Source organism: Adiantum capillus-veneris, chromosome 1 (genome assembly GCF_014529385.1).
Source record: "Adiantum capillus-veneris isolate H3 chromosome 1, ASM1452938v2, whole genome shotgun sequence".
Taxonomy (NCBI): Eukaryota; Viridiplantae; Streptophyta; class Polypodiopsida; order Polypodiales; family Pteridaceae; genus Adiantum; species Adiantum capillus-veneris.
Window position 1 is genome coordinate 93,812,731 of NC_140931.1, and position 9,007 is coordinate 93,821,737.

Here is a 9,007-nt window from a genome sequence, read left to right on the forward strand (position 1 = left end):
TGATCCCCTCCACAAGTATTACATATCCTCAATTGAGACTATCGTACAATCGGGTTTTGGATGTAGCCTTGGTTTATTCTTCTAATTATCCCCTTGACCACTTGATCAATGATTCGTTCCAAAGGAGTTTGAACATCTCTCTTTGTTGTTGATTCGCTCTTTGGAGATGATGCACTACTAGTCGCGTTGTCTGTATCTTCAATCACCTCTCCGTAGGCCTTACAATTGTCAACTAGATAAAGAGCTTCTCTAGTGACTTGCTCAAATGCCATGCATCCTTTCAAATTTAGGTCCTTCGTGAGAATTTCATTCCTCAAGCCCTCTATGAAGAGAACTGATAATCTCTCATCTTGCGGTAGCTCTCTCACAAGACATCTCTTGATGTATTGTTTGAAGCGAAGCAAAGCTTCCTTCACTCTCTCGTTCGCTTTTTGCTTGAAAGCGTAGATTTGTGACAGCGTGTCGTGTTTGATTCCCCTTTTTGAGAACTCCTTTACAAATTCTTTTAGAGTTGTGCTACGTTGAGAAAATCATCTCTATTTAGTGGTTGGAACCAAGTCAAGGCTGTTCCTTCCAATGTCAACCCAAATCCCTCATATTGAGTATGGAAATCTGCAATCTTTTCAGCTGTCAGAACTTGTTTGAAGAGTAAGACATGAGCATATGGATCCTCCGACCCATCGTACTTTGTTTTGACACATTGAGCCACTTGATATGGTCTTAATCATTGTGGTTCAGTCACTAATCTAACCAATTCGTGATCTCTTGGAAAGATGTCTCTCACTCTCTTCTCTCGTCTTGGAGAAAATCTCGGCGGAATCATCTCATATATGTGCTCTGGCATCGTTTTTGGCTAAAAGTAAGTAGATACCGGAGCGCCTTTGTATGTATATCGTTCTAAGTCAAATAAATTGACAAGTTTGTACTCCCTTCCATACTTATCTACCATCAAAACGTGCACTCTGGTGGCATCTGTATACGTAAATGCATAGAGGTTCTTATGGGTGGTCAACTCCCTGGCAATGGGTTCTACACACCTATAGAAGATATATGGATCCCCGTTTGTGAATCTATATATGCCCTCATGAGGGTAATCTGTAAGCACTCTCATGGCTTCATTGGTTTTGATGAATCTCACGTTCGGTTTGTTGATCAGGGGATGCCTCTCCTCTATGTATTCTCCCAATCCCCCTGTTGTCGGCATTGCATCGTTTTTCATGTCTCTAAGTGGAGTAGAGAACACTGGTAGTGGATGATTTTTCACGGTTAAGGCTCACTCAAAACTCTCAAGATAGTTCTTCACAATCTCACTTTGGCTTAGTGCAACTTATCCCTTGTTGCCCCTGATCAGGTCTCTGAGAAGCAAGGAATTTGTGACTTTTTGGTCTCTGGAAATTATTTTAGGGTATCCTAAAAGTTTAGAGTTAGGAAACCTAGAAAAATGCACGTCTAGGTGTATACTATTGCCCGCAAGCTATCTTCCTAGCTATACCTGACTCAATTTGGAGTTGTCTATCAAAAGTTAGAGCTGTTTTTGTGAACCGCACTTGAAACAGCAAACAAAATAGTTCTAGGACCTTGAAACACAGGAACTTTGGCTTGTATCTTGGTTTCCAGAAGGTATTTTTAGCTCAAACTTGAGATTTTGGATGTACTCAAGTATGTCTACAAGATCATCAAGTCAGATACCCCCTATGCTGAGGTACATGGATCGCGATCCATGTTCCTCTGTCAAAATTTTTTCTCCAAATTTTGACAATGTGTAGACAAGGTCATATGCAGACTATATACCAATTTTCATCAAATTTGGAGGTTGAGGTACATGGATCGCGATCCATGTTCAACCACATCTAGACTTGATGTCTTAGGAGTTTATTCCTGACTATGTCCACAAGCTAAATCTCAAATCTTTTTGAATTTGAACTTGGTTTGATAGGTCAAATAGCCAATACTAGGTCTGCACTATGGTTTTCTGTCTGTCACCTATTTTGCTCCCTTTTGACCCAAATTTGCTGATTTTTTTCCAAAATTGGAGTTAGGGATATGTTCCCTTGTGTATGTACTATTGATCCATGTTTGGAGCCCAAATTGACTTCTCTTGGTACCATAAGAATCAACATGATTAGGAGGTCCTATGGTATCAATTTTTTTGAAAATGGATCTCTAGATTGAAAGTTAGGTCAATTCTGGCACTTTGTCAGAGTACTTGGCAGTTCAGGGCTTTTGGTTTGGTTTTTGGTATCCAAATTCACTTTTGAAAAGATCACTAGATTCCTTGTGATGTCCTCTAGCTATGGTACAAATATGGTATTAGTCTGTGACAAAGAAACATGGATCACGATCCATGTACCTATGTGCCAGATAGTAATGAGACTTGGCACACAGCTTGTCCTTGGTCTCCCGATCCTTGCTATATATTTATTGTGTGATTTGGACTTGTTTAGGTCAAGTAAAAGTCAATTCACAAGTCTGTTTTAGGGTTTTTACCTTGAACAGTTTATGGCACTTTTGATGACTTTTTGAACTTTTTTTGACAAAATTTCTTTGGGGACTTTTGTTCACAATGGTCTCTGCTCTACAGGCTGGAAAATTTTTTGTCCAAAAATTTCTCAAAGGTACATGGATCGTGATCCATGTTCCACCCCTTTTGGACCTGAATTTTTGGTGTGCTCATAGCTTATGATGTTTGTAGCTTGCTCCACAAATCTTTTTTGATTTGAATCAGTTTTGCCTTACCAAAACTGACTTCTACAGTTTGCTGTGGCAATTTTCACAATGTTCTGTTTCTGGCTCTTTTGACCACTTTTTACAACTTTTTTGCATATGGTTCTTTTGGGAAAAGTGTTTGTCTCTGTCTCAGCTACCTATTCCTCAAATCTCAGCCAAAAAATTTTCAAATTTGTTTCATGAGGTACAGGGATCCCGATCCATGTTTGGAAGCCAAATTGACTTTTCTTGGTACCATTAGAATCAGCATGATTAGGAGATGCTATGGTATCAAAAGTTTTGGATTTGGACCAGATGTTTCAATCAAAAGCAAGTTTTTATGTCTGACCTTTGATTTTTGACTAGTTTGTATATTTGGCTATTTTGACCAACATTTTTCAATTTTTTGACATGGCCCCTTTCGAGAAAGTTATTCCACTAATTATTAGGGATGTACTTGTTAAATATTAGCGCGAAATGTCAAAAAGGTACATGGATCGCAATCCATGTTTGGCAACATTTTTTCATGAATTTTGTTATGTAGGTTCTCTATGCCCTGTAGAAGCCAAATCTCACCCCTTTTTGAATTTGGATCTCAAAAAGTTGAAAAATCGCAAATTTTGTGTCTGAATCCCTGTTTTTTGCTATTTTTGCTCTAGTAGTCAATTCTAATGTGATTTTTGACTTTTTCTTTCAAGCAAACTTGATCAGAGCAGTTTCCCAATGATGCTCAATGTCATGATCACTTTTCACGAAAAATGGTCTCTAGGGTACATGGATCGCGATCCATATTCCTCCACAAATTCTGGTCAAACTTTTCAGATTGCTTCTAGAGAGTCTGCTAATACCCTTGATCCACAAATTTTTGATTTGGGTCACTTTTGAGGTCTCTACCATCAAATTTTCAAAATTTCAGAGTTATGGTTATTTCAGCCAAAATATGGTTTTCACCCTTTTTTCCCTCAAACTTTTAACCCACATTTGATGGTGGTAGTTTCTACTACCCTAGTCCTAAGTACTGAAATGAAACATGAAAAAAAAATGGTATAAAATTAAAGACAAAACGGAAAACAGAACAACACTCTGAAAGCATAGAGAAAATCAAAGAATGAAATGCTTTTGGTTATTTCACTCACAACCCTCTTTACTTATCAAGAATAGATCTAGCAAGTCCTCGACTTCTAAACTCTATCAAGCACTAAACTCCATGTCTAGTTGCTTCACTGCTAAGGTGTAAATGGAATGAAGAGACAAATCTTTGAAAAGAACGGATGATAACCAAGAGAGAAGAATGCATGCATCCTTTCTTCCATCATACTTTACAAAAGTATATGCCTTTTCAAAGATCTTGTTTTGTTTTGCCTTGGCTTGAGCATCCAAAGTATGCTTGATTACTTTGATATATCGCCTGTCTTTGTTGTCATATTCATGATTGTGCTTGTACTGGGAACTCTGCTTTTGTAACTTCTCAAGCATTTCTTGGAGGAGAGTACATACAAAGCGTTCCTTTTTAAGCTCTTCAAAGAGAGCATGAATCTTTTGTTCCATAACAAGAAAATCTTGGGTCCTACTTGGTTAACTCAAGCAAAATAAAAATTTAGATATAGATGTAAATCCAAAATATATGCAAGAGTTAAATTGCAAAAAGGAAAAAGAGAATAAGAAAAAGAATGAGATGATATTTGTGTATGTTGTGTTGAGATGTAGAGAGAAAGAGAGAGAGAGAGAGGAGACAAGAGACACACCATATACGCTCCCAAAGACTGATTCATATTGAGGACAAGATACAAATATATAGGTGAGACCAAGTTGAGTAGAGTGAGCCATATATAGCTCCAACACCCCCACTCAAACAAAGGTCTCTAGCTTTGGATGAAAAAACCCTTGGGGAGTTCAAGGGAAAAACCCAAGCCCCTATACAATGTGAAAATATGAACCGGCGATGATGATGTGAAAGTGAATTGTGCATCTATGTACAAATATTCAAGTGACTTAGAGATCACAATGTGCAAATGTGGAGTGTGCATAGTGCATGGTACCTAAAAGATTACAATGTCATATGTACAAAGCTATTACAATAGCAAAGAAGCTAATCTAGAAAGAGTGAAGTCGAAGCAACTCCAAGCTCCGAGCGCAAGAGGATGAAATGTGACTCGTTGAGGCCTTTGGTCAAAATGTCTGCAATCATCTGGTCACTTGGACAGTGTTCAACCATAATGGTTCCTTTGCGTACTTCATACCTGACATAATGATAATGGACAGCAATGTGCTTTGACTTATTATGTTGAACATAGTCTTTTGCAAGACTAATAGCACTTTGGTTGTCACACCGCAAGGGTGTGCTAGAAAGAGGAGAGTGACCAATATCAACCAGCATTTGTCGAAGCCAAATCAACTCACGAGCTGCAAGTGATGCCGCAACATATCTGACTCAGTCGTAGAAACTGCAACACAGCGTTGTTTCTTGCTAGTCCAAGAAACAAGACAACCATTTATAAAGAAGAAATTTCCACTAGTAGATCGCATAGACAAATGTGAGCTTGCCCAGTCTGCATCTGTGTAACCCAAAAGAGAAAGAGATTGCATAGAATCCAATGTGAGTTGTCGTCGATAGACTAAACCAAAATCTGTAGTGCCTTTCAAGTATTTCAACACACGCTTTGCAGTAGACCAATGCTTAAGAGAAGGACATGTAAGATGTTGTCCAAGATAATTAGCAGCAAACAGAATATCAGGATGAGTGTTCATGCCAACAAACTGAAGACATCTAATCAAGTTAGCATAAGGTTGATTTGTGGCAAGTTGACCGCCATTGTCAGAAGTGTTCTTCATCATATTGACGTGCCCAACAATCATCTTCAGTATGGCCATTTCTGTTGCAGTAAGAACATTGCTTATTAGGAAATTTGAGATGAGAGAAAATATTACCGCGACGGCCACCTCTGCGGTTTCCTCGTTGAAATGGACGCCTTCGAGCATAAAAAGCCCGTTCCATCTGTTGTGACTCAGTCTCCTCGTGTGAAATCATAGCTGTATCATGACTAGCATTACGACGTTCTTGACGTTGAGAGTATTCAATTAAAGACATGCAGGCTTGGTCGAAATCAAGACCATCTTTATTAGAGAGAATAGTAACAATGTTATCATAAGAAGAGTCCTTCACCGTATCAAGGAGAAGTGTAATCAGTTGCTTTTGTGGAACAGGATCACCGGCAGCAACAAGTTGATTAATAATAGATTTGAAAGATTCAATATGTTCCGTCATGGCAGTACCAACTTCATATTGTAACTTGTTAAGCAACCCTCTCAAATAAAGTATTTCTGTGACAGATTTCTTCTGAAAGTTTGTAATAAGGTACTTCCATACGTCGTGGGAAGTAGGCAGTTCGTACATATCAAGCAAAAGGGAATCAGTAAGAGCAGAAAGAATATACCGACGAGCTGCTTTATCACGTCGTTGCCAATCCGTATAGGCAACATTCCAATCTTCAAATATAGGTCCTTCAGTGATAAGCACGTTATCATTATCCGTATCAACAGGCGAAGGCGGACAAACACGATTTCCAAGAACAACATCGGAGAGTTCATCGCCTTCAAGAATTAACAACATCTTTGCTTTCCAGCCTGGAAAACCTTGGCCTTGGAAAGGAGGAACAGAACGTTGGCCAGAAGGAAAGCCGTTGACGAGAATATTCATAGCCATATCTTGTTGCGAGAAGACGTATAAGATAAGATTGCAGAATTTGCACACCATATATGGTGAAGGCTGCAATTGAGAATGAGAGAGATATGAGGACTGCGTTCTGTCAACGATAAACGTAAGAAGGATGCTCAAGGAACTTCCAAAGATGTGAGAGACGTCACCCAAAAAGGGCAGGGTAAAGGAGACGTTAATAATAAAAGAGTCCTCAAAATAGAGTGGCGTGAGACGCAAGATTGACGGCCACAATACGAATAGAAAAAAGCTAAATCTTCTCGAAAAATTTAACGCCAAAATAAGAAAAACGATCGCGGACGCTTCACAAAGAAGTAGGACGAAGAAAGCTACGTCAAGCTCAATTGCAATAAAAACATCATAACTTTCTGCTGCGAACTCCGATTGATGCAAACCTAGAACTCAAATCGAAGAGCTCGAGGAGACGAACAAGTTTTGGATGAAAAGTGCCATTGCGCTACGCTCCATTGATGATTTCTCAAGGTATACGAATGTATTTCTACTTAGACAAAAATCTGAAGTCTTATCTGTTTTCAAACAATTCCACAAGGCTGCCGAACTTCAAACTGGTCGTCGCCTTAAGAAGCTTCGTAGTGACAATGGAGGCGAATATGTTTCTCGAGAGTTTGTGAGTTACTGTGCTCACAGTGGAATTCATCATGAACACACTATTCCATATTCGCCTCAACAGAACGGTGTTGCTGAACAAAAGAATCTCACTATTCTCAATGCTGTAAGATGTATGCTGATTCATTCTGGCTTATCTCGTGTTTTTTGGGTTGAAGCTACTTTGACAGCAGTATTTATTCAGAATCATCTTCTTACTACTGCACCCTCTGGTAAGATACCCATCACAGCATAGACATGTGACATTCCTTCTGTATCTCATTTTCGAACCTTTGGATGTATTGCTTATATTCATGTTCCCAAAGAAACACGAACAAAGCTTGATGCTCCTGGTCTTAAAGTTATTTTTATTGGATATTCTGACACTTCCAAAGGCTACAAATTCTATGACCCTTCCTCCAAGAAAGTAATTGTGAATCGTGATGCTACTTTTAACGAACAGCTTATGGGAGGCTCATGGTCCATGGATGATTCTGATGATACTAAATCATTGCTTCAAGGTTTTCCATTTCTTTCAGAAGATGAAACTCTTCCTATAGAGCAACTTTCCTCTTCACAACCATCCATTCCGAATGTTGCCAATGATGATATTGATATTTTTGTTGATCTACCTATTGATTTTGAACATGGCTCATGTCATGTTTATGATGACGATATTGCTGATAATGCTTTTTCTACTTCCGAAGATCCCATTACTTATGATGAAGCTATCTCTTCACCACAAAAGGATCAATGGCAAGAGGCTATGGAAGCAGAGTATGATTCTCTTATCTCTAAAGGTACATGTATACTAACTGAATTACCTCCTGGTCGTACAGCTATTAAATGTAAGTGGGTATATAAGACAAAAGTAAAAGCAGATGGATCTTTTGACAAGTTCAAGGCGAGTTTAGTTGCAAAAGGTTACTCCCAAGTAGCTGGTGTTGATTATCAAGAGACTTTTTCACCAGTTGTTCGCATTACAAGTGTTCGAGTTTTATTGGCATTTGCTGTTCAATTTGATTTAGAAGCTCATCAAATGAATGTGCGAACTGCTTTTCTTAATGGTGACTTGGAAGAGGAAATTTATATGGAACAACCATAAGGGTTTGTTATTCCAGGTAAAGAAGACCTTGTTGCTCAACTCCATAAGGCACTATATGGTCTCAAACAAGCTTCGCGAGCCTGGTATACAAAATTTGATCTTTTTCTCACCTCTAAAGGATTCATCTCTTGCTCGTCAGACCCCAACTTATACATAAAGCGCCAATGTAGCAATTTTGTGATTCTTGCTCTTTATGTGGATGATACCATCCTTGTTTCCAATGATTTGGGATTTCTTCAACAAGTGAAAAAGTTATTGTCTTCTGCATTTGATATGGTGGATCTTGGAGAGATTTACTCGTGTCTTGGCATTCAAATCCAACGGAACCGTACAAAAGGTATTTTATTCCTTCGACAGTCAAAGTTTATCGCAGATACTATTCAAAAATTTGGTATGGAATCTGCACATTCAGCCAACACACCTTGTCTTGCGAGCTCTGATACCATGTTGAGATGTAGAGAGAAAGAGAGAGAGAGATGAGACAAGAGACACACCATATACGCTCCCAAAGACTGATTCATATCGAGGACAAGATACAAATATATAGGTGAGACCAAGTTGAGTAGAGTGAGCCATATATAGCTCCAACATGTTGAGATGTAGAGAGAAAGAGAGAGAGACGAGACAAGAGACACACCATATACGCTCCCAAAGACTGATTCATATTGAGGACAAGATACAAATATATAGGTGAGACCAAGTTGAGTAGAGTGAGCCATATATAGCTCCAACATGTTGAACGAGCTAGAAAAGTTCCAAGAAGAATACCAATGAATATGCAAAGTATTTAAACAATCCAAAATGGCGGATAGAAGCAATTTAGAGAGCGTCTTCTTGTCTCATTGATAATTTAGGAACTTTGATTGATTTTGAGG